The sequence below is a fragment of the Rhinichthys klamathensis genome, unplaced genomic scaffold, assembly GCF_029890125.1.
Source record: "Rhinichthys klamathensis goyatoka isolate OS25496 unplaced genomic scaffold, OSU_Roscu_1.1 h1tg000173l_1, whole genome shotgun sequence".
Classification (NCBI taxonomy): domain Eukaryota; kingdom Metazoa; phylum Chordata; class Actinopteri; order Cypriniformes; family Leuciscidae; genus Rhinichthys; species Rhinichthys klamathensis.
In genome coordinates, this window is record NW_026606703.1 from 238,344 (window position 1) to 265,638 (window position 27,295).

The 27,295-nt window shown below is 42.8% G+C and overlaps 26 non-coding genes across 26 annotated transcripts; all 26 read left to right on the plus strand.

Annotated features, from left to right (window-relative positions):
• The first annotated feature begins 10 nt into the window (after window positions 1–10).
• trnav-aac (transfer RNA valine (anticodon AAC)) lies at window positions 11–83 on the plus strand. The gene has a single exon. It is a non-coding gene; the product is annotated as a tRNA-Val (tRNA).
• A 123-nt stretch (window positions 84–206) lies between these two features.
• Window positions 207–279, plus strand: trnav-cac (transfer RNA valine (anticodon CAC)). The gene has a single exon. It is a non-coding gene; the product is annotated as a tRNA-Val (tRNA).
• Window positions 280–664: 385 nt separating this feature from the next.
• Window positions 665–737, plus strand: trnav-aac (transfer RNA valine (anticodon AAC)). The gene has a single exon. It is a non-coding gene; the product is annotated as a tRNA-Val (tRNA).
• Window positions 738–860: 123 nt separating this feature from the next.
• On the plus strand, window positions 861–933 carry trnav-cac (transfer RNA valine (anticodon CAC)). Its single transcript has one exon. It is a non-coding gene; the product is annotated as a tRNA-Val (tRNA).
• A 266-nt stretch (window positions 934–1,199) lies between these two features.
• trnav-uac (transfer RNA valine (anticodon UAC)) lies at window positions 1,200–1,272 on the plus strand. Its single transcript has one exon. It is a non-coding gene; the product is annotated as a tRNA-Val (tRNA).
• A 219-nt stretch (window positions 1,273–1,491) lies between these two features.
• On the plus strand, window positions 1,492–1,564 carry trnav-aac (transfer RNA valine (anticodon AAC)). Its single transcript has one exon. It is a non-coding gene; the product is annotated as a tRNA-Val (tRNA).
• Window positions 1,565–1,687: 123 nt separating this feature from the next.
• On the plus strand, window positions 1,688–1,760 carry trnav-cac (transfer RNA valine (anticodon CAC)). The gene has a single exon. It is a non-coding gene; the product is annotated as a tRNA-Val (tRNA).
• Window positions 1,761–2,026: 266 nt separating this feature from the next.
• trnav-uac (transfer RNA valine (anticodon UAC)) lies at window positions 2,027–2,099 on the plus strand. The gene has a single exon. It is a non-coding gene; the product is annotated as a tRNA-Val (tRNA).
• Window positions 2,100–2,317: 218 nt separating this feature from the next.
• trnav-aac (transfer RNA valine (anticodon AAC)) lies at window positions 2,318–2,390 on the plus strand. The gene has a single exon. It is a non-coding gene; the product is annotated as a tRNA-Val (tRNA).
• Window positions 2,391–2,513: 123 nt separating this feature from the next.
• Window positions 2,514–2,586, plus strand: trnav-cac (transfer RNA valine (anticodon CAC)). Its single transcript has one exon. It is a non-coding gene; the product is annotated as a tRNA-Val (tRNA).
• Window positions 2,587–2,971: 385 nt separating this feature from the next.
• On the plus strand, window positions 2,972–3,044 carry trnav-aac (transfer RNA valine (anticodon AAC)). Its single transcript has one exon. It is a non-coding gene; the product is annotated as a tRNA-Val (tRNA).
• A 123-nt stretch (window positions 3,045–3,167) lies between these two features.
• Window positions 3,168–3,240, plus strand: trnav-cac (transfer RNA valine (anticodon CAC)). Its single transcript has one exon. It is a non-coding gene; the product is annotated as a tRNA-Val (tRNA).
• Window positions 3,241–3,505: 265 nt separating this feature from the next.
• On the plus strand, window positions 3,506–3,578 carry trnav-uac (transfer RNA valine (anticodon UAC)). Its single transcript has one exon. It is a non-coding gene; the product is annotated as a tRNA-Val (tRNA).
• A 414-nt stretch (window positions 3,579–3,992) lies between these two features.
• On the plus strand, window positions 3,993–4,065 carry trnav-cac (transfer RNA valine (anticodon CAC)). Its single transcript has one exon. It is a non-coding gene; the product is annotated as a tRNA-Val (tRNA).
• A 403-nt stretch (window positions 4,066–4,468) lies between these two features.
• Window positions 4,469–4,541, plus strand: trnav-aac (transfer RNA valine (anticodon AAC)). Its single transcript has one exon. It is a non-coding gene; the product is annotated as a tRNA-Val (tRNA).
• A 123-nt stretch (window positions 4,542–4,664) lies between these two features.
• Window positions 4,665–4,737, plus strand: trnav-cac (transfer RNA valine (anticodon CAC)). Its single transcript has one exon. It is a non-coding gene; the product is annotated as a tRNA-Val (tRNA).
• A 385-nt stretch (window positions 4,738–5,122) lies between these two features.
• Window positions 5,123–5,195, plus strand: trnav-aac (transfer RNA valine (anticodon AAC)). Its single transcript has one exon. It is a non-coding gene; the product is annotated as a tRNA-Val (tRNA).
• A 123-nt stretch (window positions 5,196–5,318) lies between these two features.
• On the plus strand, window positions 5,319–5,391 carry trnav-cac (transfer RNA valine (anticodon CAC)). The gene has a single exon. It is a non-coding gene; the product is annotated as a tRNA-Val (tRNA).
• Window positions 5,392–5,776: 385 nt separating this feature from the next.
• Window positions 5,777–5,849, plus strand: trnav-aac (transfer RNA valine (anticodon AAC)). Its single transcript has one exon. It is a non-coding gene; the product is annotated as a tRNA-Val (tRNA).
• A 123-nt stretch (window positions 5,850–5,972) lies between these two features.
• Window positions 5,973–6,045, plus strand: trnav-cac (transfer RNA valine (anticodon CAC)). Its single transcript has one exon. It is a non-coding gene; the product is annotated as a tRNA-Val (tRNA).
• Window positions 6,046–6,311: 266 nt separating this feature from the next.
• trnav-uac (transfer RNA valine (anticodon UAC)) lies at window positions 6,312–6,384 on the plus strand. Its single transcript has one exon. It is a non-coding gene; the product is annotated as a tRNA-Val (tRNA).
• A 219-nt stretch (window positions 6,385–6,603) lies between these two features.
• trnav-aac (transfer RNA valine (anticodon AAC)) lies at window positions 6,604–6,676 on the plus strand. Its single transcript has one exon. It is a non-coding gene; the product is annotated as a tRNA-Val (tRNA).
• A 123-nt stretch (window positions 6,677–6,799) lies between these two features.
• Window positions 6,800–6,872, plus strand: trnav-cac (transfer RNA valine (anticodon CAC)). Its single transcript has one exon. It is a non-coding gene; the product is annotated as a tRNA-Val (tRNA).
• A 266-nt stretch (window positions 6,873–7,138) lies between these two features.
• trnav-uac (transfer RNA valine (anticodon UAC)) lies at window positions 7,139–7,211 on the plus strand. Its single transcript has one exon. It is a non-coding gene; the product is annotated as a tRNA-Val (tRNA).
• A 219-nt stretch (window positions 7,212–7,430) lies between these two features.
• trnav-aac (transfer RNA valine (anticodon AAC)) lies at window positions 7,431–7,503 on the plus strand. The gene has a single exon. It is a non-coding gene; the product is annotated as a tRNA-Val (tRNA).
• Window positions 7,504–7,626: 123 nt separating this feature from the next.
• Window positions 7,627–7,699, plus strand: trnav-cac (transfer RNA valine (anticodon CAC)). The gene has a single exon. It is a non-coding gene; the product is annotated as a tRNA-Val (tRNA).
• Window positions 7,700–27,295: the final 19,596 nt, after the last annotated feature.

Below are 27,295 nucleotides of genomic sequence, written 5' to 3' on the forward strand. Positions count from 1 at the left end.
ACATCATGAGGTTTCTGTAGTGTAGTGGTCATCACATTCGACTAACACGCGAAAGGTCCTCGGCTCGAAACCGGGCAGAAACAGCAGTCGGGTTTTGACAGAAAATTTAAACTGTTTGCCACAATAGGATGGTTCAGCTCACTTTTCCTTTATAGACTTTTTAATAAGCGTGCACCAGAAGATTTCTGTATGCACCCAGAAGACATGTTTCCGTAGTGTAGTGGTTATCACGTTCGCCTCACACGCGAAAGGTCCCCAGTTCGAAACTGGGCGGAAACTGTGGGTGGTAGTTGCTAAAATTTCTTATGTGGTTTTCTGTTGAGCAGGTCAGTACACTTGCAGGGCGATTTGCGGTGTAAACTCTTTAGAAAAGGACTAAAACAAAACAAATGACCATTGAGGTTTCCTGTAGAGTAATAAAGAATGTTTCGTCTGCCACCAAAAATAGAAGCTTTTTGCCATTTTAAGAACACTGGGCAGTCTATTGTTTCAGTCGCTTTTGAAATAGGTGAAGGCCATCGTACCAAGGAGCTGTAGGCAGACTGCCATTCCGAATGAGCTCTTATCTGTTGTTTGTGGAATTTACACAGATTGTCACATTGCTTGCAGGAAAGATTATGGGATGGAGCCATCTTCGAAAAAAGCACATGTGACACATCATGAGGTTTCTGTAGTGTAGTGGTCATCACTTTTGCCTAACACGTGAAAGGTCCTCGGTTCGAAACCGAGCAGAAACAGCAGTTGGGTTTTGACAGAAAATTTAAACTGTTTGCCACAATAGGAGGGTTCAGCTCACTTTTCCTTTATACACTTTTTAGCAAGCGTGCACCAGAAGATTTCTGTATGCACCCAGAAGACATGTTTCCGTAGTGTAGTGGTTATCACGTTCGCCTCACACGCGAAAGGTCCCCAGTTCGAAACTGGGCGGAAACTTTGGGTGGTAGTTGCTAAAATTTTTTATGTGGTTTTCTGTTGAGCAGGTCAGTACACTTGCAGGGCGATTTGCGGTGTAAACTCTTTAGAAAAGGACTAAAACAAAACAAATGACCATTGAGGTTTCCTGTAGAGTAATAAAGAATGTTTCGTCTGCCACCAAAAATAGCAGCTTTTTGCCATTTTAAGAACACTGGGCAGTCTATTGTTTCAGTCGCTTTTGAACAAGCGTATGCTAGAAGAGGTCGGACTGTTTTTCAAATCACGTTTCCGTAGTGTAGTGGTTATCACGTTCGCTTTACACGCGAAAGGTCCTCAGTTCGAAACTGGGCGGAAACAAGTGAAGCCGTTTTTAATATATATGCTGAAATTCGCTACAAAGTCCTTGGACTTTTGAAATAGGTGAAGGCCATCGTACCAAGGAGCTGTAGGCAGACTGCCATTCCGAATGAGCTCTTATCTGTTGTTTGTGGAATTTACACAGATTGTCACATTGCTTGCAGGAAAGATTATGGGATGGAGCCATCTTCGAAAAAAGCACATGTGACACATCACGAGGTTTCTGTAGTGTAGTGGTCATCACGTTCGCCTAACACGCGAAAGGTCCTCGGCTCGAAACCGAGCAGAAACAGTAGTCGGGTTTTGACAGAAAATTTAAACTGTTTGCCACAATAGGAGGGCTCAGCTCACTTTTCCTTTATACACTTTTTAACAAGCGTGCACCAGAAGATTTCTGTATGCACCCAGAAGACATGTTTCCGTAGTGTAGTGGTTATCACGTTCGCCTCACATGCGAAAGGTCCCTAGTTCGAAACTGGGCGGAAACTGTGGGTGGTAGTTGCTAAAATTTCTTATGTGGTTTTCTGTTGAGCAGGTCAGTACACTTGCAGGGCGATTTGCGGTGTAAACTCTTTAGAAAAGGATTAAAACAAAACAAATGACCATTGAGGTTTCCTGTAGAGTAATAAAGAATGTTTCGTCTGCCACCAAAAATAGCAGCTTTTTGCCATTTTAAGAACACTGGGCAGTCTATTGTTTCAGTCGCTTTTGAACAAGCGTACGCTAGAAGAGGTCGGACTGTTTTTCAAATCACGTTTCCGTAGTGTAGTGGTTATCACGTTCGCTTTACACGCGAAAGGTCCTCAGTTCGAAACTGGGCGGAAACAAGTGAAGCCGTTTTTAATATATATGCTGAAATTCGCTACAAAGTCCTTGGACTTTTGAAATAGGTGAAGGCCATCGTACCAAGGAGCTGTAGGCAGACTGCCATTCCGAATGAGCTCTTATCTGTTGTTTGTGGAATTTACACAGATTGTCACATTGCTTGCAGGAAAGATTATGGGATGGAGCCATCTTCGAAAAAGCACATGTGACACATCATGAGGTTTCTGTAGTGTAGTGGTCATCACGTTCGCCTAACACGTGAAAGGTCCTCGGCTCGAAACCGGGCAGAAACAGCAGTCGGGTTTTGACAGAAAATTTAAACTGTTTGCCACAATAGGATGGTTCAGCTCACTTTTCCTTTATAGACTTTTTAATAAGCGTGCACCAGAAGATTTCTGTATGCACCCAGAAGACATGTTTCCGTAGTGTAGTGGTTATCCCGTTCGCCTCACACGCGAAAGGTCCCCAGTTCGAAACTGGGCGGAAACTGTGGGTGGTAGTTGCTAAAATTTCTTATGTGGTTTTCTGTTGAGCAGGTCAGTACACTTGCAGGGCGATTTGCGGTGTAAACTCTTTAGAAAAGGACTAAAACAAAACAAATGACCATTGAGGTTTCCTGTAGAGTAATAAAGAATGTTTTGTCTGCCACCAAAAATAGAAGCTTTTTGCCATTTTAAGAACACTGGGCAGTCTATTGTTTCAGTCGCTTTTGAAATAGGTGAAGGCCATCGTACCAAGGAGCTGTAGGCAGACTGCCATTCCGAATGAGCTCTTATCTGTTGTTTGTGGAATTTACACAGATTGTCACATTGCTTGCAGGAAAGATTAGGGGATGGAGCCATCTTCGAAAAAAGCACATGTGACACATCATGAGGTTTCTGTAGTGTAGTGGTCATCACGTTTGCCTAACACGTGTAAGGTCCTCGGTTCGAAACCGAGCAGAAACAGCAGTTGGGTTTTGACAGAAAATTTAAACTGTTTGCCACAATAGGAGGGTTCAGCTCACTTTTCCTTTATACACTTTTTAACAAGCGTGCACCAGAAGATTTCTGTATGCACCCAGAAGACATGTTTCCGTAGTGTAGTGGTTATCACGTTCGCCTCACACGCGAAAGGTCCCCAGTTCGAAACTGGGCGGAAACTTTGGGTGGTAGTTGCAAAAATTTCTTATGTGGCTTTCTGTTGAGCAGGTCAGTACACTTGCAGGGCGATTTGCGGTGTAAACTCTTTAGAAAAGGACTAAAACAAAACAAATGACCATTGAGGTTTCCTGTAGAGTAATAAAGAAGTTTCGTCTGCCTCCAAAAATAGCAGCTTTTTGCCATTTTAAGAACACTGGGCAGTCTATTGTTTCAGTCGCTTTTGAACAAGCGTACGCTAGCAGAGGTCGGACTGTTTTTCAAATCACGTTTCCGTAGTGTAGTGGTTATCACGTTCGCTTTACACGCGAAAGGTCCTCAGTTCGAACCTGGGCGGAAACAAGTGAAGCCGTTTTTAATATATATGCTGAAATTCGCTACAAAGTCCTTGGACTTTTGAAATAGGTGAAGGCCATCGTACCAAGGAGCTGTAGGCAGACTGCCATTCCGAAGGAGCTCTTATCTGTTGTTTGTGGAATTTACACAGATTGTCACATTGCTTGCAGGAAAGATTATGGGATGGAGCCATCTTCGAAAAAGCACATGTGACACATCATGAGGTTTCTGTAGTGTAGTGGTCATCACGTTCGCCTAACACGTGAAAGGTCATCGGCTCGAAACCAAGCAGAAACAGCAGTCGGGTTTTGACAGAAAATTTAAACTGTTTGCCACAATAGGAGGGTTCAGCTCACTTTTCCTTTATACACTTTGTAATAAGCGTGCACCAGAAGATTTCTGTATGCACCCAGAAGACATGTTTCCGTAGTGTAGTGGTTATCACGTTCGCCTCACACGCGAAAGGTCCCCAGTTCGAAACTGGGCGGAAACTGTGGGTGGTAGTTGCTAAAATTTCTTATGTGGTTTTCTGTTGAGCAGGTCAGTACACTTGCAGGGCGATTTGCGGTGTAAACTCTTTAGAAAAGGACTAAAACAAAACAAATGACCATTGAGGTTTCCTGTAGAGTAATAAAGAATGTTTCGTCTGCCACCAAAAATAGCAGCTTTTTGCCATTTTAAGAACACTGGGCAGTCTATTGTTTCAGTCGCTTTTGAACAAGCGTACGCTTTTGAAAAAGGTGAAGGCCATCGTACCAAGGAGCTGTAGGCAGACTGCCATTCCGAATGAGCTCTTATCTGTTGTTTGTGGAATTTACACAGATTGTCACATTGCTTGCAGGAAAGATTATGGGATGGAGCCATCTTCGAAAAAAGCACATGTGACACATCATGAGGTTTCTGTAGTGTAGTGGTCATCACTTTTGCCTAACACGTGAAAGGTCCTCGGTTCGAAACCGAGCAGAAACAGCAGTCGGGTTTTGACAGAAAATTTAAACTGTTTGCCACAATAGGATGGTTCAGCTCACTTTTCCTTTATAGACTTTTTAATAAGCGTGCACCAGAAGATTTCTGTATGCACCCAGAAGACATGTTTCCGTAGTGTAGTGGTTATCACGTTCGCCTCACACGCGAAAGGTCCCCAGTTCGAAACTGGGCGGAAACTGTGGGTGGTAGTTGCTAAAATTTCTTATGTGGTTTTCTGTTGAGCAGGTCAGTACACTTGCAGGGCGATTTGCGGTGTAAACTCTTTAGAAAAGGACTAAAACAAAACAAATGACCATTGAGGTTTCCTGTAGAGTAATAAAGAATGTTTTGTCTGCCACCAAAAATAGAAGCTTTTTGCCATTTTAAGAACACTGGGCAGTCTATTGTTTCAGTCGCTTTTGAAATAGGTGAAGGCCATCGTACCAAGGAGCTGTAGGCAGACTGCCATTCCGAATGAGCTCTTATCTGTTGTTTGTGGAATTTACACAGATTGTCACATTGCTTGCAGGAAAGATTATGGGATGGAGCCATCTTCGAAAAAAGCACATGTGACACGTCACGAGGTTTCTGTAGTGTAGTGGTCATCACGTTCGCCTAACACGCGAAAGGTCCTCGGCTCGAAACTGAGCAGAAACAGCAGTCGGGTTTTGACAGAAAATTTAAACTGTTTGCCACAATAGGAGGGTTCAGCTCACTTTTCCTTTATACACTTTTTAACAAGCGTGCACCAGAAGATTTCTGTATGCAGCCAGAAGACATGTTTCCGTAGTGTAGTGGTTATCACGTTCGCCTCACACGCGAAAGGTCCCCAGTTCGAAACTGGGTGGAAACTGTGGGTGGTAGTTGCTAAAATTTCTTATGTGGTTTTCTGTTGAGCAGGTCAGTACACTTGCAGGGCGATTTGCGGTGTAAACTCTTTAGAAAAGGACTAAAACAAAACAAATGACCATTGAGGTTTCCTGTAGAGTAATAAAGAATGTTTCGTCTGCCACCAAAAATAGCAGCTTTTTGCCATTTTAAGAACACTGGGCAGTCTATTGTTTCAGTCGCTTTTGAAATAGGTGAAGGCCATCGTACCAAGGAGCTGTAGGCAGACTGCCATTCCGAATGAGCTCTTATCTGTTGTTTGTGGAATTTACACAGATTGTCACATTGCTTGCAGGAAAGATTATGGGATGGAGCCATCTTCGAAAAAAGCACATGTGACACATCACGAGGTTTCTGTAGTGTAGTGGTCATCACGTTCGCCTAACACGCGAAAGGTCCTCGGCTCGAAACCGAGCAGAAACAGCAGTCGGGTTTTGACAGAAAATTTAAACTGTTTGCCACAATAGGAGGGTTCAGCTCACTTTTCCTTTATACACTTTTTAACAAGCGTGCACCAGAAGATTTCTGTATGCACCCAGAAGACATGTTTCCGTAGTGTAGTGGTTATCACGTTCGCCTCACACGCGAAAGGTCCCCAGTTCGAAACTGGGCGGAAACTGTGGGTGGTAGTTGCTAAAATTTCTTATGTGGTTTTCTGTTGAGCAGGTCAGTACACTTGCAGGGCGATTTGCGGTGTAAACTCTTTAGAAAAGGACTAAAACAAAACAAATGACCATTGAGATTTCCTGTAGAGTAATAAAGAATGTTTCGTCTGCCACCAAAAATAGCAGCTTTTTGCCATTTTAAGAACACTGGGCAGTCTATTGTTTCAGTCGCTTTTGAACAAGCGTATGCTAGAAGAGGTCGGACTGTTTTTCAAATCACGTTTCCGTAGTGTAGTGGTTATCACGTTCGCTTTACACGCGAAAGGTCCTCAGTTCGAAACTGGGTGGAGACAAGTGAAGCCGTTTTTAATATATATGCTGAAATTCGCTACAAAGTCCTTGGACTTTTGAAATAGGTGAAGGCCATCGTACCAAGGAGCTGTAGGCAGACTGCCATTCCGAATGAGCTCTTATCTGTTGTTTGTGGAATATACACAGATTGTCACATTGCTTGCAGGAAAGATTATGGGATGGAGCCATCTTCGAAAAAAGCACATGTGACACAACATGAGGTTTCTGTAGTGTAGTGGTCATCACGTTCGCCTAACACGCGAAAGGTCCTCGGTTCGAAACCGAGCAGAAACAGCAGTCGGGTTTTGACAGAAAATTTAAACTGTTTGCCACAATAGGAGGGTTCAGCTCACTTTTCCTTTATACACTTTTTAACAAGCGTGCACCAGAAGATTTCTGTATGCACCCAGAAGACATGTTTTCGTAGTGTAGTGGTTATCACGTTCGCCTCACACGCGAAAGGTCCCCAGTTCGAAACTGGGTGGAAACTGTGGGTGGTAGTTGCTAAAAAATTTTATGTGGTTTTCTGTTGAGCAGGTCAGTACACTTGCAGGGCGATTTGCGGTGTAAACTCTTTAGAAAAGGACTAAAACAAAACAAATGACCATTGAGGTTTCCTGTAGAGTAATAAAGAATGTTTCGTCTGCCACCAAAAATAGCAGCTTTTTGCCATTTTAAGAACACTGGGCAGTCTATTGTTTCAGTCGCTTTTGAACAAGCGTACGCTAGAAGAGGTCGGACTGTTTTTCAAATCAAGTTTCCGTAGTGTAGTGGTTATCACGTTCGCTTTACACGCGAAAGGTCCTCAGTTCGAAACTGGGCGGAAGCAAGTGAAGCAGTTTTTAATATATATGCTGAAATTCGCTACAAAGTCCTTGGACTTTTGAAATAGGTGAAGGCCATCGTACCAAGGAGCTGTAGGCAGACTGCCATTCCGAATGAGCTCTTATCTGTTGTTTGTGGAATTTACACAGATTGTCACATTGCTTGCAGGAAAGATTATGGGATGGAGCCATCTTCGAAAAAAATACATGTGACACATCATGAGGTTTCTGTAGTGTAGTGGTCATCACGTTCGCCTAACACGCGAAAGGTCCTCGGTTCGAAACCGAGCTGAAACAGCAGTAGGGTTTTGACAGAAAATTTAAACTGTTTGCCACAATAGGAGGGTTCAGCTCACTTTTCCTTTATACACTTTTTAACAAGCGTGCACCAGAAGATTTCTGTATGCACCCAGAAGACATGTTTCCGTAGTGTAGTGGTTATCACGTTCGCCTCACACGCGAAAGGTCCCCAGTTCAAAACTGGGTGGAAACTGTGGGTGGTAGTTGCTAAAATTTCTTATGTGGTTTTCTGTTGAGCAGGTCAGTACACTTGCAGGGCGATTTGCGGTGTAAACTCTTTAGAAAAGGACTAAAACAAAACAAATGATCATTGAGGTTTCCTGTAGAGTAATAAAGAATGTTTCGTCTGCCACCAAAAATAGCAGCTTTTTGCCATTTTAAGAACACTGGGCAGTCTATTGTTTCAGTCGCTTTTGAGTTGCTGGGTGATTATTCACCGTTCACTGTCTGAGTTCTTAGTGGAGAGAAATTGTTGTGTGATTGCTGATCTCTCAACTTCTGAGCCCCCTCCAAAGTGAAGCTCCTGTATGATCATTCACCATCTACGGCCTGCATTCTCACTGAAGAAGAGCTGCTGTGTAACTACTCATCTCTCATCATCTGAAGTAAGCCCTTGTCCGATTATTCACTGTTCATCGCCTGAGTTCTCATCGAAGAGGAATTGCTGTGTGTTCATCCACTGTCTGAGTTCTCATTGAGGAGGAGTTGCTGTGTGATTACTCACTGTTCACTATCTGAGTTCTTAGTGGAGAGGAATTGTTGTGTGATTGCTGATCTCTCATCTTCTGAGCCCCCTCCGAAGTGAAGCTCCTGTATGATCATTCACCATCTACTGCCTGCGTTCTCACGGAAGAGGAGCTGCTGTGAAACTACCTATCTCTCACCATCTGAAGTAAGCCCTTGTGCGATTATTCACTGTACAATGTCTGAGTTCTCATCGAAGAAGAACTGCCGTGTGTTCATTCACTGTCCGAGTTCTCATTGAAGAGGAGCTGCCGAGTAACTACTCATCTCTCATCATCTGAAGTAGAGCTCCTGAATGATCCCTCGCCGCCTGCATTCTCACCGAAGAGGAACTGTTGGGCAATCACTTACCTCTTCACCTTCTGAGCCCTCTCTCAGGCCAAGGGCTTGTGATCACTCGTTTGTCCACAGGCAAGGCCCCCATCGAAGAAGCGATACACTTGTTGGTTTTAAAAGATCTATTTTTAACTTAATAAAAAGAAACTTGTAAATTTTATTCTTGTTGTCCAGCCTGGTTGTGTTCTGCGGTGGGCTCCTCGAGGGGGTATGTCAGTTAGGGGTGGCACTCCCGGCCTGTGACAAAATTATATACCTCCAACCTTATGGATACAATGTTTGGATCTGTCAGGTAATGAGAACAGGAAGCAAGATGCAAGTGAAACTATTTATTAATATGAAGTATAGGGTAATGAGTCCAGAGAAGACAGGTTAGTGGCGCAGGGACCCCGATGGTCAGATGGGTCTGGTGAAGAGAGTGCAGCAGTGTGGTGAAGTGTCCAGTGAAGAGAATAATCCAACGTAATCCACAGGAACAAAACAGGAACAAGGAAGGCACAAGACTCGAGACGCTGACTGGAACACACACACCGGGAGACCACAAACAACGATCTGACAAAGGAGATGTGAAAGTGATGAGTATATATACACATGATGAGATGAGCTGCAGCTGTTGACGGGAGTGATGAGCGATCGCTGAAGATTGCTAATGGGCTGGCACGCCCACCTAATCAGCACACACACACATACAACAACAGAAACACGAGACAAGAAGGAAACATAGGATTTAAAAACCGTGACAGTACCCCCTTCCCTAGGAACGCCTCCTGGCGTTCCCAGACTCCCTTACCTGCTGATTGTAATCATCGATAAGGGAGTGATCCAGGATGTCTCTGGCTGGTACCCAACTTCTCTCCTCCGGACCGTAACCTTCCCAGTCCACCAAGTACTGAAATCCGCGTCCCCTCCGTCTCGAGTCCAGAACACGATTGACCGAATAAGTTGGTACCCCGTCTACGAGTCGCGGCGGGGGGGGGAACCGCGACTGGCGGATTAATGCGAGCAAAGAAAACGGGCCTAATTTTGGGTACATGAAAGACGGGGTGAATCCTCCTGTACACTGGAGGAAGATTGAGGCGGACTGTCACTGGACTAATGATTTTAGTGACAGAGAACGGGCCAATGAATTTAGGTGCAAGCTTATTAGAAACGGAGCGGAGAGGAATGTCCTTGGTAGAAAGCCACACTTTGGAACCGACTACGTATACGGGAGGCTTACGCAGGTGGCGATCAGCTTGGGCCTTGGTGCGCGCCCCCACTTGGAGTAGAGTCTCACGGGCTCTCGTCCAAGTGCGGCGACACCTCTGGACGAAGGCGTGTGCGGAGGGGACCGCGACTTCGGATTCCAGACTAGAAAAAATAGGTGGCTGGTATCCTACACAACACTCAAATGGTGATAGGCCCGTGGATGACACTGGCAACGTGTTGTGGGCATACTCCATCATAGACAGTTGCTGACTCCAAGAGGAAGGATTCTTCGACACTAAACATCGCAACGTTCTCTCCAAATCCTGGTTGGCTCGCTCAGTTTGACCGTTGCTCTGGGGATGAAACCCAGAGGACAGACTGACAGTCGCACCCAGGAATTTACAAAACTCTCGCCAAAATTTGGACACAAATTGGGGTCCTCTGTCAGAAACCACGTCTGTCGGGAGGCCATGTAGCCAAAAGACATGGTTAACAACTATCAACGCTGTCTCCTTGGCTAAGGGTAATTTGGGCAAGGGAATGAAATGGGCGGCCTTCGAGAATCGGTCCACGGCGGTCAAAACTACCGTGTGACCCTGGGAGGGTGGGAGGGCGGTGATGAAATCTAGAGCAATATGGGACCAGGGTCTCGAAGACACCGGCAGCGGTTGAAGTAACCCATCTGGGGGCCGATTGGAAGTCTTACCCGTGGCGCAAACTGAGCAAGCCAAGACAAAACTGTGAACATCGCGAGCCATGAGAGGCCACCAGAATCGTTGCTTGACTAAAAACTTAGTGCGATTGACCCCAGGATGGCAAGCCACATTGGAACAATGTCCCCACTGAATGACGCTCGACCGTAAACCCTCAGGCACAAATAAACGATTCGGTGGACAACGGATCGGAGACGTTACCCCTTCTAAGGCCTTCTTGACCTTCGATTCGATCTCCCATGTGAGTGTAGAGATGAATAGGGTCTCTGGTAAAATGCACTCGGGAGTAGACGGGCGTTCAGAACGGTCAAAAATACGCGATAAAGAATCGGGTTTGATGTTCTTGGAACCCGGGCGGTACGAGAGAGTAAAATCGAAACGACCGTAAAAAAGAGCCCACCGAGCCTGTCTGGAGTTTAGTCTTTTTGCAGTCCGAATGTATTCTAAGTTCTTGTGGTCGGTCCAGACGATAAAAGGTACCCCCGACCCTTCTAACCAGTGGCACCACTCCTCCAATGCTAGCTTGACCGCCAACAACTCTCTGTTGCCAATGTCATAATTACGCTCGGCAGGGGATAAACGATGAGACAAAAACGCGCAAGGATGCATCTTGTCGTCTGAAGGAGAGCGCTGGGATAGCACCGCACCTACCCCCACCTCTGACGCATCGACCTCCACCATGAACTGACGTGATGGATCAGGGGTTATCAGGATGGGGGCTGAAACGAAGCAACCTTTCAGTTTAGCAAACGCCGCCTCGGCTGCGTCTGACCACCTGAACGTCGTTCTGAGGGAGGTCAAGGCGGTCAGAGGTGCGGCTAGTTGGCTGAAATTGCGAATAAAACGCCGGTAGAAATTGGAGAACCCCAGGAACCTCAGTAGGGCCTTACGGGAATCTGGACTTGGCCAATCCACCATGCGCATTCCCTCAACCGAGATGATGTAACCTAAAAAAGGAACAGACTGTGCATGAAAAGCACATTTCTCCACCTTGACAAAAAGCCCATTCTCTAGCAACCTCTGAAGCACTTGTCGGACGTGCTGCACGTGTTCCTGGAGAGACGATGAAAAAATCAATATGTCATCCAGGTAGACATATATGAACTGATCGACCATGTCTCGCAATACGCATTGACAAGTGCCTGGAAGACCGCTGGGGAGTTGGAAAGGCATAACCAAGTATTCAAAGTGCCCCCTGGGGGTGTTAAACGCGGTCTTCCACTCATCCCCCTACCTGATGCGGACCAAATGATAAGCATTCCTTAAATCCAATTTCGTGAAGATAGATGCTCCTTGCAACCTCTCGAAGGCTGAAGACATCAATGGCAAAGGATAAGTATTCTTTACCGTGATGTTGTTCAACCCCCGGTAATCAATACAAGGTCACAACGATCCATCCTTCTTCCCCACAAAAAAGAACCCCGCCCCCACTGGAGAAGAGGAAGGGCGGATGAATCCCGTTGCTAGAGAATCAGAAATGTATTTCTCCATGACCTCTCTCTCTGGTACAGAGAGTGAATATAACTTGCCCTTAGGCGAAGACGTACCTGGCAGTAACTCTATAGCACAGTCATAGGGACGATGCGGGGGAAGAGAAGCAGCCCGAGACTTACTGAACACCTCCTTCAGGTCCAGGTACTCCGTGGGCACGTTAGATAAATCCACTGCTTCCTCCTGAAACACAGGGACAGAAACAGACGGACAAGCAGAGACAAGACAAGACTTATGACAATAACTGCTCCACGCCGACACAGATTTGAGCTGCCAGTCAACTTTGGGGTTGTGACGAATGAGCCAGGGGTGACCAAGGACGATAGGTGCAAGAGGAGTGTCCAGAATGAAAAAGGAGATGGTCTCGGTATGATTGGCTGATGTGATAAGGGTGATGTCTTCGGTTGCCAGTGAGATGGTGGGGAGTCTTTGACCATTGAGGGCATGTACTGCAATAGGGTGCGAAAGGTGTCTGAGGGGAACTTGAAATGTGCGTGCAAAGTTGTGGTCCATGAAATCACCTTCCGCCCCTAAGTCCAGAAGTGCCCGACAGTCGTGGAGGTGAGTTGACCATCGGAGCCTTACCGGAAGGAGAGTAGATGTGGATGAGGTCTTCTCGGCAGAGATCCCACCCGACAGTAGCCTCATACTTACTGTCGGGCTGGGCCTTTTAACGAACAACTGTAAGCGAAATGTCCAGCTCCTCCACAGTACATGCAAAGGCCCAGGGATCTCCACCTCTCCTTCTCCTACCGGGAAACCCGGGCTCAACTCACCTGCATGGGCTCAGGATCGTAAATGGGGCTGACCACGCCCCCGCCTCCAGAACGCTGTCCCTCGATGCCTGCAGAAGGACGGATAGGTTGAACTCGTCGATCTATACGTGAGAGACGTGCGTCTACTCTCAGGGCCAGAGCAATGAGGTCATTGAGCTTGGTGGGAAGGTCCATGGCGTAAATCTCCTTTTGGACGCGGTCAGCCAGCCCATGCAGGAACGTCTCACTGAAAAGTTTTTTCCTTTTTGCCTCAGCGTTCATTTCGCTAAATGGATTTGTCAAAATGTTGTCAAAATAATCATCAAACTTTGTTCTGATCTCCTCATCGTTAGGGAGTAATTTTACAACATCATCTTTAACATTTGAATGCAATTCCTCTACAAGTTCCTCCATATTTTCAACAACAGTCGTTATGACATTAGTAGCCACACCACTGTCAGAATGCAACAAAGGGATCCAAATGCAAAGGTAACTCAATTCAAAGTCTTTAATGTTCAACAACAAAGGCGGTCTGTAGTAGATAGAACTGGAACTCAATATATGCTCTCCAGGAAGACAGCTACACAGAGGATACTTGTCAGGAGAGAAAACGTGGAGCAGAAAATTCTCTTGACCAGTTGGAACTCGTCATTGTAGAAAGTAGCTTGAGCTGAGTAAACTTAGTAGAGGCTCACCACAGCAGAGGACTGGATACAGGGAACACTGAGGGGGCTTTCACACTGGCAGTTTAGTTCGGAACGGGGCACGGTTCGCATGAAAAATCGCTAATGTGAATGTTGTCATGGGACCCGGGTGCGCACTGGGGTACCGAACCCGAGACTACCTGGAGGAGGTGGTCTGAGTTCGGTTGCTCGCGAACTGTGCCGCGGTTCGCGTGAATGTGAAAGCAGCACGGACTCGGGTGCGCACTTGCTCAGGAAGTAAAGTGACCTGCGCATGCGTTTTAGCTTATTGTGATGTATTCAGTTAAATAAAACACTTGTAAGGGATGATAGTGTTGATGATTTAGGCTACCTTGGATACAAGCGAGAGTGAGCCTGCAGTGTATTCGTGCATTGCGTGTGAAATCAGGGCACCAAATTTGGAAATCCACTGTCTCCTCAAAAGAGTTCGTTTGCAAGCAGCAGAAGGCCACCTTATGTGACACACGCACAGTAAACCTGTATTGTTCACTCAACTGCGCATAATAGCAGCGAATTAATAAAAAACACAATATTGACCCGTGTTCTGTTTTCTATCATGCGCCGTGCACGTTTGCGATGACGTAATATGCACGCAAACGCACCAAGGTTCGATAGAATCAAGTTGAGTGTGAAACCAGACCAACGCTGCGGGGGGCGCCGGGAACAAACGCGCTCGGGCTCGGACCGCACCAAACCAGCCCAGTGTAAAAGCCCCCTAAGACGAACACTGCTACACAAGACAAGACACGGTGTGAATATGCTGACGAGATGAGAGAGCATAACGCAGAGCGCAACACACACAATAATCCGACACAGAACAGAGAGAACAAACACCAGAAGTAGACAGAGTAATCAGTCAAGACTAGAAACAGGTGTCACCGCAAAGCAGCTTCGAACCAGTGATTGTGATGATCAACAGATGATGTTAGAGTGCAAACATGAAAGTCTGTGTGTGCTGGTCTGTGAGTGAGATGAGTGTGTCAAAGAGTGTGTGTGGTAGTGTGAGAGTGAGAGAGAACAGAGAAGCAACCCAGATCCAGACAGTACCCCTCCCTCCCGAGGAAGAGTCCTGGCGAGACCATTAGATATCCTCGATGAGCGAGCGGTCCAGGACGTCCCGGGCTGGTATACACCGCCTCTCCTCAGGGCCGTAGAACTCCCAGTCCACCAAGAACTAGTGGCCACGCCCCCAAGGACGAACATCAAGCAGCTTGCGAACTCTGTAAATGGAAGCCTCTTCGTCAAGAGGTGGAGGAGGAAAGGTGGGAGTACGAATGACAGGCTTAATACAAAATGCAGACTTCTTTAGAATGTCAGCAATAGAATAACACATTGGGCCGGCAGCAAGAGGAACATGACCTGAAATGGTTTTGGTTCAATGGGCACAGGACATGTGCCTATTCGTCCTTTTCGTTTTCCTCTGCTATTTGAAAATAATCCAGGAAAGGACCTGTTGTAAAAGTTAAAAAATGTCGGTCAGTAGATTGTAAATGAATAGACCTACAATTCATAAGCAGGAATCCAATGCCGTAATTTCCGGACTATTTAACGCACCTGAATATCACCTTACTCGTCAAAGATCACCGGTGACCCCAGATTATCGCTGTTCTACCTTTATTACTCATTTAAACATCACACACTTACTTGATCTGGACAAACTCAGCATCATTAGAAAGATTAAAGACTCCAGCTTCGATATTTGACCACTGTTTATGATTAAACTGGTTTGCAGTGACATTAACTTCTTAATTTATGCCAGGAGTGCAAAATAATAAATCTGTAACGTTCGTTATTAGGGCCCAAGCCTTGAAAAGGCAAAGGCCCTATTGTTTTCCTTAGGATTATTATTATTCTTCCGAATTATTATTATTATTATTAGGGCCCAAGCCTTGAAAACGCGAAGGCCCTATTGTTTTCCTTAGGATTATTTATTAGGGCCCAAGCCCTGAAAGGGCGAAGGCCCTATTGTTTTCCTTAGGATACATTTTTAAAAAATGTTCTATCGACTATTCGGGCACTTTTGGGGGCCTTAACATGCTCAAAAACTCTTGAAACTTTGCACACGGGTCAGACCCCGCGGCCATCAGGGCCGGGCTGAAGCTGGTACCCGGGCGTGGCAGGGGGGCTCGACAGCGCCCCCTGGAACGCGGTCCGAAAACTTGGTCCATAAATCAAACACGCTTGCATGGAATAATATGAAACTCGGTACACATATAGATCTCATCGGTTCATATATACTTCATGCTCTGATTTTTTACCCCAGCCCAACAGGATGTCGGCTATTTAGGGTTGTTTGGAAAACCCATGCTCAGGAATTCGAAATACTCCTCCTAGAAATTCAAACACACGGCACGAAACTCGGTCAGCATGAAGTCAAGACACTGAGGATGAAAAATTGCCAGGGGATTTTTGATATCTCGAACGGTTTGGCCGTGGCGAGGAAACGAATTTATGGCGAGAAACAAGAAACAGGAAGTGTGTTATAACTTCTTCATACATTGACTGATCTTGATGAAACTTCAGCAGTGTGTTCGCTGTAAGAGACCGATCACATGGATGTGACTATTGTGAGTCAAAGTTATAGCGCCACCAACTGGCAGCAGGAAGTGTGTCACTTTCAAATGCTTTGAAATCACCCTCTTATTTTTACCCGATTTGATTCAAACTTTATGTGTATAATGTAAACACACGGCAGATGTAGACCTGTGAAAAGATTATTGATATCTTAGATACTGTTGCCGTGGCAACGCATCGAACTTTAATATTCTTGTTTGATGCTTTTGAGACTCTTAGCATGCTTGAAATTGCATAAAACTCGACAGACACAGTACATTTATTAGCCAGTAGACATGTGCAAAGTTTCAGAAACGGGCGTGGTGAGGGCTCAGTAGCGCCACCTTTTGTCAAAAGTGGGGGGATTAGTTTTATCTACAGTTACAAAAATCGGTATGTATATTGTTCTCCTCGAGCCGGACAACTTTCTAATTGACAGTCATTAGCTCCGAACAACACGAAGTCAGATATTTTGGTTTGAATATGGTGAGCCTCTCTCTGAGCCTACGTCTCTTTATGGCAAGCCCTTTTTACATTTAAAAGCTAAGTTTGACTATCCGGAATTAACATTGTAGATATCAACAACGTCTTTCTGACTCGTCGTAATTACATTTTGGATAGTTTGTATTATCATTTAAGATATCTGTAACGTAATTGTGACTAGTCGAAACGACAGATAGAGATATCTGTAATTCAGTTTTGACTAGGCAAAAATGAATTACAGATATCTGCAATGACGTCATTGAATACGACATTCAACTCGTCACACATCTTAAATGACAATCCAAATTAATTTCAAGATATCTATAACTTGGTAATAAATATCTACAATTAAATTATGACTATCCCTAACTCCAGTTTGAGATATCTACAACACCATTTTGACTAGTCATAATTCCAGTTACAGATATCTACAACGTAATTTCGCCTAGTCAAAATTTAATTTAAGATATCTGAAAAGGAACATGTACACTCACCTAAAGGATTATTAGGAACACCATACTAATACTGTGTTTGACCCCCTTTCGCCTTCAGAACTGCCTTAATTCTACGTGGCATTGATTCAACAAGGTGCTGAAAGCATTCTTTAGAAATGTTGGCCCATATTGATAGGATAGCATCTTGCAGTTGATGGAGATTTGTGGGATGCACATCCAGGGCACGAAGCTCCCGTTCCACCACATCCCAAAGATGCTCTATTGGGTTGAGATCTGGTGACTGTGGGGGCCATTTTAGTACAGTGAACTCATTGTCATGTTCAAGAAACCAATTTGAAATGATTCGAGCTTTGTGACACGGTGCATTATCCTGCTGGAAGTAGCCATCAGAGGATGGGTACATGGTGGCCATAAAGGGATGGACATGGTCAGAAACAATGCTCAGGTAGGCCGTGGCATTTAAACGATGCTCAATTGGCACTAAGGGGCCTAAAGTGTGCCAAGAAAACATCCCCCACACCATTACACCACCACCACCAGCCTGCACAGTGGTAACAAGGCATGATGGATCCATGTTCTCATTCTGTTTACGCCAAATTCTGACTCTACCATCTGAATGTCTCAACAGAAATCGAGACTCGTCAGACCAGGCAACATTTTTCCAGTCTTCAACTGTCCAATTTTGGTGAGCTCTTGCAAATTGTAGCCTCTTTTTCCTATTTGTAGTGGAGATGAGTAGTGCCCGGTGGGGTCTTCTGCTGTTGTAGCCCATCCGCCTCAAGGTTGTGCGTGTTGTGGCTTCACAAATGCTTTGCTGCATACCTCAGTTGTAACGAGTGGTAATTTCAGTCAAAGTTGCTCTTCTATCAGCTTGAATCAGTCGGCCCATTCTCCTCTGACCTCTAGTATCAACAAGGCATTTTCGCCCAGAGGACTGCCGCATACTGGATGTTTTTCCCTTTTCACACCATTCTTTGTAAACCCTAGAAATGGTTGTGCGTGAAAATCCCAGTAACTGAGCAGATTGTGAAATACTCAGACCTGCCCGCCAACAACTATGCCATGCTCAAAATTGCTTAAATCACCTTTCTTTCCCATTCTGACATTCAGTTTGGAGTTCAGGAGATTGTCTTGACCAGGACCACACCCCTAAATGCATTGAAGCAACTGCCATGTGATTGGTTGATTAGATAATTGCATTAATGAGAAATTGAACAGGTGTTCCTAATAATCCTTTAGGTGAGTGTAGATATCTTGAATTGAGGTTAATTAAAGATATCTTGAACTGGAGTTATGACTAGTCAGAATCAAATTGTAGATATCTCAAACTGGAATTACAGATATCTACAATTCAGTTGCAGATATCCGTAATTCACATAGTGGATATCTCCAACTGAATTGTAGATATCTGTATTGATAAACCCCATACAAATGTCCTAGGAAGAATGTCTTTGTGGATATCTGAAATGACAATTATGGATAGGAAGAATGTAGTTGCGGATATCTGAAATGTTCTTTTTGACTAGGCAATACTGAATTACATCTGCAACACATATCCAGTCTAGCTGTTAAATGTTAAAATGGCTTGCCATATCTCTGTGTCTGTGCCTGTCTGTGTGTGTGTGCATGTGTGTGTGTGTGTGTGTGTGTGTAGGGGTAGGGGAAGGGGGAGGGGGGCTAGATTAACCATTTCACTGCTGTGTGGTTTGGCCTGCATTAAAAAAGAAAATAAATGTCTTAAGCCTTGTATTTTTTAAATAAGTTTTATTAATAAAGTAAAGGCATTTAACCAGTTTAATTGTAGTGCATAGACAATAGTTTTATATAATTAGTTTATTAATTAAATTAACTTGGTCCATAAACTTGGTCTGAATATTTGGTCCATAAATCAAACACACTTGCATGTAATAATATGAAACTCGGTACACATATAAACCTCATCGGGCCAAACCACTTTCGTGCTCTAAGTTTTAAGCCAGCCCAACAGGAAGTCGTCTATTTTGGTCTGAATGTGGATGCTTTTTCTGTCGATATTGGAACGTGAGTGAAGTACAAAGCCTAAAATAAAGAATAGTTTAGCATCCAAATACATCAGAGAATTCAAACAAACGCCTCGAAACTCGGTCAGCATGAAGTCAAGACATTGAGGATGAAAAATTGCCAGCGGATTTTTGATATCTCGAACGGTTTGGCCGTGGCGAGGAAACTAATTTATGGCGAGAAACGTGAAACAGGAAGTGTGTTATAACTTCTTCATACATTAGCTGATCTTGATGAAACTTCAGCAGTGTGTTCGTGGTAAGAGGCCGATCACATGGATGTAACTATTGTGAGTCAAAGTTATAGCGCCACCAACTGGCAGCAGGAAGTGTGTCACTTTCTAAATGCTTTGAAATCACCCTCTTATTTTTACCCGATTTGCTTCAAACTTCATCTGTATAATGTAAACACACGGCTGATGTAGACCTGTGAAAGGATTATTTAATCTCTAAAATATTGTTGCCATAGCACTTTAATATTCTTTTTTATGCTTTTGAGACTCTTAACATGCTTGAAATTGCATGAAACTCGACAGACACATCTCATTTATTAGCCAGGAGACATGTGCAAAGTTTCAGAAACGGGCGTGGTGAGGGGCTGAGTAGCGCCACCTTTAGTCAAAAATGGGGTATTAGTTTTACCTACAGTAACAAAAATCGGAATGTATATTGTTCTCCTAGAGCCGGACAACTTTCTAATTAACAGTCATTAGCTCGGATCAACAGGAAGTCAGATTTTTTGGCAAAATCAGCCTCTGATTTTTTACCCACTCCTCTTAAGTGGTTTATTTAATTCCCACCAAACTTTTTCAACATGATGAAAATACATTAAAGAAGCTAAATTGTGAATGGCTATTGAATATCTCAAATTGTTTTGCTATGGCGAGGGATTAAAGTCATGTCAAAAAAGTAAACACTAAAAGCCTCATATCTTCTACAAAAATTAATTATACATCATTTATTTCTAGATAAAATGATACAAATATCAGAACTAAACCCATTTTATTCTTGTTTTCAATTTAAGAATAATGTACAAGTTTAAAAACCGCCAGAAAGCGCTATTCAGTTAAAAAATAAATACATCAAGTAATACATAGGGCTATACTGCCCTCTTTTGTCCAAAATGATATCAACTCAGTACATAAAACTTTTTATCAGATATGGCTATTGTAATTAAATATAAATATATTAGGTATGTGGCTGTGAGGATCTTTTCCCACCGGTTAATCGACGTGTGACACCAGCGAGGGCTTTTAAATCGCTAATATAAAAGTGAAAGTAAAGTAAGGACGTCCGCATGGACATTTATAGTGGTGGCACTCGCAGAGCGCTCGAATGAATTTCTATGGAAGTAGAAATGAAAAAATGTTCGCTCTGTTTTGCTCACTCGTCGCCACCGTTATGAATGCCAGTGCAGCCGCATACTTTTTAGTGTCACTTTAAAATTAGCGCCATATCGGGGGCCGATTGCTTCCGGTTTTCAGGGAAAACACAACAACAAAAGAGTAAATGACAGATTCGCTTAAATAGGCGCTTTTACACAAAATATTCAATCATCATTTTTTTCAGTCAGCTCTTCACTCTCGTGATTAATGAATTTTGACTCCTGTTGCTGATCTTTGCTGCAACTTTCGTTCTGCTCACAATTTAGTAAGCAAACACGTTCAAGTTTTAATTGTAGTGACTAAATGATTTTATTAAACACACACACACACACACACACACACACAAACACACACATCAAATAAAATATTTATATTTAAATCTGCATATTGTAATATATGCAGGGCACCCCAGTCCAGTCGTATTAAATGTATGCTTCATCTTTCATTTTTAATTTGTAAATTTGATCAATAAATTCAATTATTTAGAATGATAAGACACTATATGGCTTTTACCCTAGGTAGGGCTGATCAAATTAAATAGTTTACACTGAAAAATAACAATGCATTAAATAATGTTATGAGATTGTTTTAAATATAAGTCAATTAAAAATCGTTGGAAAGAATGATACTTTTAAACATAACACTAAACCGTCATTAGGTGTCGCCAGGCGACCGTCTTAATGAGCGAGTCATTGATTCATTCGTTCAAACAATTCGTTCGAACGACTGAGTCATTCATGAATGAGACAGATGTTTATGGATTGGTCATTGAATCTTTGAGTCAACCAATTCGTTCAAAATGCTGAATCATTCAGTAATGAGAAAACACGTTGCTGTGAGATGCGCAATGGTTCTGCTGTGATCTTTATTTAACTATTTTTGCTGCTAAAATGTAAGTGACTTGAGGTAGGTGTGTGTGTGTGTGTGTGTGTGTGTGTGTGTGTGTGTGTGTGTGTGTGTGTGAGAGAGATTGTGTCTGTTACAGTGACAAGAGTTTAACCCTTTAAAGGGTTAGTTCACCCAAAAAAGAAAATTCTGTCAGTAATTACTCACCCTCATGTTGTTCCAACCCCGTAAGACCTTCGTTCATCTTCGGAACACGAATTAAGATATTTTGGATGAAATCTGAGAGCTGGATAACTCCTCCATAGGCTTCTTCAGGGATTGAACTTGCCGGCCTCGAAAAATTATTAAAGACATTGTTAAAATAGTCCAAGTGACTACAGTGGCTCAATCTTAAGTTTATCAAGCGACGAGAATACTTTTTGTGCGCAAAAACAAACAAAAATAACGACTTTATTTCAACTATTCATGTCCATCTCCTTGGGCCTCGAGTCAGTTCACTAGTGTAATAGCGTAAGCTTCTGTTGTTGTACGTCACACGCATCACGCACATGACCAGCGTCGACCAATAGTGAGCCTACGTGTGACGTAGCTCTACGGAATCACACTACGTTAACTGACTAGAGGCCCAAAGAGAAGGACATGAATAGTTGAAAATAAAGTCGTTATTTTTGTTTGTTTTTGCGCACAAAAAGTATTCTCGTCGCTTGATAAACTTAAGATTGAGCCACTGTAGTCACTTGGACTATTTTAACGATGTCTTTAATAACTTTTCGAGGCCGGCAAGTTCAATCCCTGAAGAAGCCTATGGACTAGTATGGAGGAGTGATCCAGCTCTCAGATTTCATCAAAAATATCTTAATTCGTGTTCCGAAGATGAACGAAGGTCTTACGGGGTTGGAACAACATGAGGGTGAGTAAATACTGACAGAATTTTCATTTTTGGGTGAACTAACCCTTTAAGGCCTTGTCTTTTTGGATATATATCTTTTTTTTATTACAAAATGTGCATACAACCCATATATTTTAAATGTATTGTTTGCTTTAAATTAAATTAAGATTGTATGCTTGGTAATTGAACCTAAATAAATAAAAAATTAATGTGCTATATTTCCGATCAATATAGCCTATTTGTTTTCCTTCATTTTAATCAACACTAACTTTATTCTCATCTGAATTATAAATAACTTATTTCTGTATAAAATAAAAAATCCAGAATAATCCAGACCAACCAGAGCGCACTATTTCTACAACATCATCAGTGCTGAAGCGGAACTACCAGAGCCGTTCGGCAGATAGCGAGCAGATATTTTGATATTTTGTGTCACGTTGTGCACAATAACCCTAAAGGCACCAGGGTGGCGGTGCCACCGGCTTTTTATATATATATATAAATATAGCTGCGAGCAGCGATTAAGGGCCAAAGCTGGCGGCACCGCCACCCCGGTGCCCTCAGGTAACTAAAGGCACCGGGGTTGCGGTGGCACCGGCTTGGGCCCGTAATCGCTGCTCGCAGCTATATTTATATTTATTATTATTTTACTACCTTTTGGGCACTTTTGGGGCCCTTAACGTGCTCAAAAACTCTTGAAACTTTGCACACGGGTCAGAACCCGCGGCCATCAGGGCCGGGCTGAAGCTGGTACCCGGGCGTGGCAAGGGGGCTCGACAGCGCCCCCTGGAACAGGGTCCGAAAACTTGGTCCATAACTCAAACACGCTTACATGTAATAATATGAAACTCGGTACACATATAGATCTCATCGGTTCATATTAGGGGTGGGCGATATGAGCAAAAATTCATATCACGATATTTTTCACTGTCCGGACGATATCGATATTATATCGCGATATGAGAAAAAAAATTGGAATCACATTTTAGTACACCTTAGTTAAATTACAGGCAAAATATGTATTTTAACAGCAGATAACTAGAAACAGGTGAGGCATTTCATTGGACATAGACCTGAAATGTTTTTTGTTTTTTTGTGCCATTTTTTTTCTCAAAAAGTGCAAACGTGCAACATGAGGTAGGCCTGAATGCACTTGTTATGTCTTTCCACTTTTTGCTCGTCTTGTCATAATGAGAACCGGCAGCGAATGAAGACTTTATTAATTTCTGAGTGAGAGCCGTCTTCGGGTGTGCTCTGTCTCCGGGAATATCTGTTGTTATAGTTTTGCTTTTTTAAATTAGTTTTTATTTTAATATCGTTTTCAATTTTGCTTTAAATTTCAGTTTAGTTTTAGCTAGTTTCATTAATGGTTTTGTTAGTTTTTATTTAGTTTTATTTTGCAAACACATTTCTATATAGTTTTTATTTTATTTAGTTTCAGTTTTAGTAATTATAGTTTAGCTTTAGCAGAGCGAGCAGAACACTTCCAGTGTAGACCAAAGCGAGATGTTTAATTTAAGTTTAATGTTTGCACAGATTAAAGTTAACTCTTATGCAGACATCTTAATAATAAAAATAAAATAATGGTTTGAGATTGAACAAAGCACCAAATACATAGAACTTAAAAGTATACAAGAAAAAAACAATGAAAATTTTCATACAAACTAATTCATTAGTGTAAGGAGACAGAATAAAGGCCTACAGTTTGTACAGTATAAAACCCATTACGTCTATGGAGAGTCCCCACAAAGATAGTGGACCAGTGTGTGTGTATGCGCGCGCTTATGTGTGTGTCGTGTCCTGTTATTCATAGCCTAACGTTACATTGCGGGGAAATGTCTCCACGTGGATAATATTATTAGCAGTAAATGTTTTGTAAAAACAAAGATAATAATAGCAGCTTTCAACCTTCATGAAAACATGACATCTCAAACATAGTAGCCTAGAACTTTAACGTTTGTTTGTGCTTGACGAACTTGTTTTGGTGTTGCACCCGCGTCTCGCAAATGAAACGGCATTCTAAAAATGCTGCGCTCAAGTTAAAAGTCAAACTTGCCTCTCATTACCTTGTTATTTCCCATTCCACCGCAAAAGATGCATCCTTTATGAACAGCCGCTTAGCACTAGCGATGTGTTCTACGTTACGGTCCTTCATTGAACGCGTCACAGGACAGCGGTTAATCGCCTCAGCAACTTCACGCGTATGAAGCGCCAAATCAGCCATTTCCTTAAACAGCGTATTCGATTCTGTATCGTCATTAGTGTTAACAGTTGTAAAGAGTTGGCTACCAAATTGAACAAAACAATATAACTGCAAAATTTGAATTTATGAATACGGTATCCTCGGTATCGCAAAATCCATATCATGGCACAACATAATACCGGTATTCACGTTCATACCGGTATAGCGCCCACCCCTAGTTCATATATCCTTCATGCTCTTACTTTTTACCCCAGCCCAACAGGAAGTCGGCTATTTAGGGTTGTTTGGAAAACGCATGCAATGGAATTTAAAGTACTCCTCCTAGAGAATTCAAACGAACGCCTCGAAACTCGGTCTTTTTTTTTTTTAAACTTATGTGCCAAATACGGAACGATTCCGTATTATACGGACCATTGGCAACCCTAGCTGGTGCATACAACATCAGAACAGCTGTTAAAAGCATGCATACAAAACACAGCGTCCGGAATAAATCCGCGGGACGAGCGAAGTGCACGCACAATAATAGGGCAAACAGCTGAAACCAACGCATACTGAAAAGACGCAGAACACAGAAGGTTGTGCTATAAATGCATTAGTCGTCTAAGAACTACAGCGTCCAGAACGCGCTCCCTACTGAGTCCTAAGGGGTAAAGCATTGCATAGGCTACTTTTCGTGAACGGAGCGTGACACCTTCGAACACGAATCTCGGTAAACGCCTGTGAAAGTATGCGTCTTTCAGATCCACCGCAATAAGTCTCCGTGTCGAATGTACGCGAGGATCTGTTTTATCGTGATCATTACATTACATTATAACGCGTGTTTAGCAAGTCTTATGCCACTCGCTACCACTTGAAGATACTCTTTAGTCTTTACCGCTATGGAGGTATTTTGTCATGTCTAATGTATTAATAGGGCCACCAGAATGCAACCAAAGCACAATAACTAGAAGGCTAATTGTAAATCATACAAAATAAATACCATGATCACTAGATTTTATACAGGTGTTACTATAATGATTTTGTTAATGGTGATCAGCAACCAAATATTGATAATGTGGAAGTTACTGCCTTTTGCCTTGCGGCATGACTTTTTCACTTTTTGCTGACAATACAAAGGCAGAGTACAGTAACTTTAAAATAGTGGTCAAAAGTCAAGTTTGAGCTAAAAATGTTGTTATGTAGATAATTTTCATTACTTAAACATCTAATTGCCAGATTTTCAGTGTCCTATACCTATAATTAATTTGGCGGGACAACTAAAAATCTTAAGTTAAGTTAAGGTCTTTTGCCTTTGTAGGGCAGAGTAGTACAAGTTGTATCATTCACAGTAAGCACCGCTCTGTGATTTTTCCAAAAACATTTTTCTGCAACTGAAGAGGATGATTTTTTCTATAGATATTAGAACGTGGGTGAAGTACAAAGCGTATAATAAAGAATAGTTTAGCATCCAAATACATCGGAAATGTTGAAACATTTTTATTCTAAAGAGAGATTTACATGAGCCCAACACCGTTTACTTTCAGTTTTGTTTTAAATTATTTCGTTTTGGCTTGATTATAAGTATTTAAATATATTTTAAATATATAGATTAAAAATATTTTGAGTGTAGGCTACCATCAAATTAGAATAATTCTCTCGGTTTAGTGATTCCCTAGTTATTTTATTTATTTATTTTTATTGTTCTAAACAGGTAAGGCAATAATTGATATGCTTACAACGAAATTGATAAGAGGAATGGAAATTTTTATTTTAAAACCAGTATCCGAAACCTGACATCAACTAAGGTGATGAAGAAAGAATTTCACACACTTGGAAAAATGCTCTTTTTTTGAATGAGTGAATGTGGCTCTTAAAAGAGCCGTTGTTGTTGCCCTTAAAAGGACATGGTAGCTTCATCTTGTGAGTTCCACCTGCAGAGCTTCTCGGAGGTTGTTTAGCAGAAGCTGGTTTCCCTCTGGTGTCAGGTGGACCCCGTCTCTGCACAGATGGAACAAGCCGATGTTTATGTGGTGAATGCAGCGCATCTGTCTCTCTGCCAAGAAGCCAGATATGGCGCCGTTGATCCACCGCCGGCTCCGTTCAATGCCATAGCCAGACCTGCCCGTCTGACCTCTCCAACTCAGACGAGGCAGAATGGCAGAAAACACCAGCCTGCTTCTGGGAAACATTCGGCAGACTTCGGCCAGGTCACTCTTTATTTCCCGAAGGAAATCAAGGCGGTTGCTGCTCTCCCGACACAAACTGTTCCCACCCAGATGAATAATGATGATGTCTGGAGCAGGAGCTTTGGCCCTGAGAGAACGCAGAGCTGGAAAGAGCTGTTCCCAGAGTCTTCCTCCTCTGCCGTCCCAAGTGATTTCACAGTGGAAACCAAAGTTTTCGTCCAGGCGCTGATCACAAATGTGAGAATGCAATCTGCGGATGATGGAACTCCCGATTATCCATACGCGTGGTGCCATCTCAAATAAGTGTGAGGGAATGTGATTTACCACCATTATTTATAATGAGTATTGCACGTTTGATTGCCAAAGGGCGGCGCTGTTGCGCATTCTACAAGCCCCACCCAACAGCGCTTCAGACCAGTTCACAATCAATGAATTATATCGCACATTTGGGCAAGCGATTGCTTATGAACGATTGTTTATGGGTTGTGACAATGTTTGTGATGTGGATATGGTGTGTTTTAGACTTCCAATAAAAAGGCAGACATTTCAAAATAAGAATCCCAGTGTGTTTCGGTCTTGTTTAGGCTATAATTAAAAGTCACACAACAGCTATTTCCAATTTTTCCCTTGGTCATTTTCATTACACAATAAATGGTCAAATTTAATTTCCATTAAATTATTAGTAGCTCTTTCTAGGATCCTTCACAAGAAGGAGTAAGCACATTATTAGGCAAATTTTTCAATAGACAGATGTGACTAGTATCAGTATTATAATAGGATAAAATAGGCTACGTAAATAAAAAAAATAAAAAAAGTAAACCTATGGTCATAAAATATGAT